A 1,703-nucleotide genomic window follows, 5' to 3' on the forward strand; every position below is an offset into this window, starting at 1 on the left:
TCACACTTGCCAGCGGGGAGGGGTCCTCAGTCACCACCCTACCCCACGTCCGCCTCCTGCCGCCCTCAACCCACACACCCCCACACCTCCTGCCCTCACCTCCCAGGGCTGCCTCTGTAGGGAGCCTCCAATTCTGCATTCATTCATTCCCTCATTCATTCAACAGCCCTGTATGAGCATCTGCTCTGTGTCACAGCACTGGGATGCGGCCACCAACAAATCCAGCAACAGGCACAGACAGAAAGTCCACGGCATGTTAGGCTGTGGTTTAGGGGCAGGCCAGGGCGGTAAAGCAGGACAGTGGGAGAACAGGTGTGGCTTGTCTTTGTGTGTCTTCTTTTTAAGCAAGGATGTGGCCAAGGAAAGCCCATCAGGAAGGTGACCTTTGAGTAAAGACCTGAAGGAGTGAGCAGTGAGGGTGTCCAGGGAGAGAGCCTTTCTGGCAGACAACAGAGCAAGTGCAAAGGCCCTGAGGCAGCAGGAGCAGGTGAGCAAGGGGGAGAGTGGAGGGCAGAGAGGTGCAGAGAGGTTCACTAGGCTCCTTTGGGAGTAGGTGGATGCCGTTGGAAGGCTGGCAGGGGAACCACGGTTAGGTCAGGAGAGTGGCCAGGGCTTGCTCCGGGGACCGGTGTGAGGGCATCTGGTAGAGGCCCTCTGTCTGTGGTCTACCTGTCCTCCTTCCCTCCTTTTTCTTTTTTCCTTTTTCTTTCCTTCATTAATTAATCCAGCAAATATTTTTTGAAGGCCAGAAATAGATGGAGCCTCTTGTTAACTCAATTCAAAGGACACTCCCCTCTGCCCACACCCATCAGATGGCACCTCACAGTGTCTTCCCCGAGGGCCTAGGGTGGGGCTGGACCCCCTCGGCCCCCTCCATGCTCCGGTTGTCAGCCCACCTGTCCCTTCACACAGATGCAGGGTGACAGGGTGAGAAAAGCCACCAAGTGCTGGTGTCCAGGGCCGGTGAGTCTCAGACGCACACACGAGGCTGGTGTGGAGCACACACGAGGCTGTCCCCTCCCCTCCCTGGGCCTCAGTTACCCCACCTGTGAATTGAGCAGGGCCAGAGGACGGACAACCTCTTTCTAGTCTAAAATGCAGACACTTCGTGATTCTCTCCCCAACCCAGAGCCCTGGGAGCCCAGGGAAGGCCTGGGCTTGATGGAGTCGCTCCACCCCATCTACAGGAACTGAGCTTTGAGCTCGGAGGGTCCTCCTTTCCTCTAGACTCGGTGGAACCCCAGGTCTGGGAGGGGCATGCACAGACCCTGACTGGCACCCCCCACCCCACTCAGCTGCCCCAGGAGCCCTGTGCAGGAGGCGCCAAAGAAGAGCAAGAGGTCTCAGTGGTGACTGAGCCCCAGCCGGGGACGGAGCCCTGCTGGCTGCTCCCTGCCCCTGGCCCTGCATGGCACCCCAATTCACCCCGACCCCCCATAGCTCCTCTAATTACATAGCCATAAAGCACAAATCTCTAATGACCCAATTAGTAACGCCATTACTCCTCTGTCCAGGATTAAAATTACCAATTAAACTGCTGTCGATTGTATCATCACTTAGGCTCGACACGACCGGGGCACTTCGGGCCACAGAGGCCCATTAGCAGGCCCTCGAGCAGGGCCCTGGCCAGGGCCAGGGCTACAGGCCTAACTCAGCAGCTCAGAAGGAAGTCCCGCCACCCACCGCCCCCAGCGCCCTGGCGC

The sequence above is a fragment of the Bison bison genome, unplaced genomic scaffold (genome assembly GCF_000754665.1).
Source record: "Bison bison bison isolate TAMUID 2011002044 unplaced genomic scaffold, Bison_UMD1.0 scf7180017864495, whole genome shotgun sequence".
Lineage (NCBI taxonomy): Eukaryota > Metazoa > Chordata > Mammalia > Artiodactyla > Bovidae > Bison > Bison bison.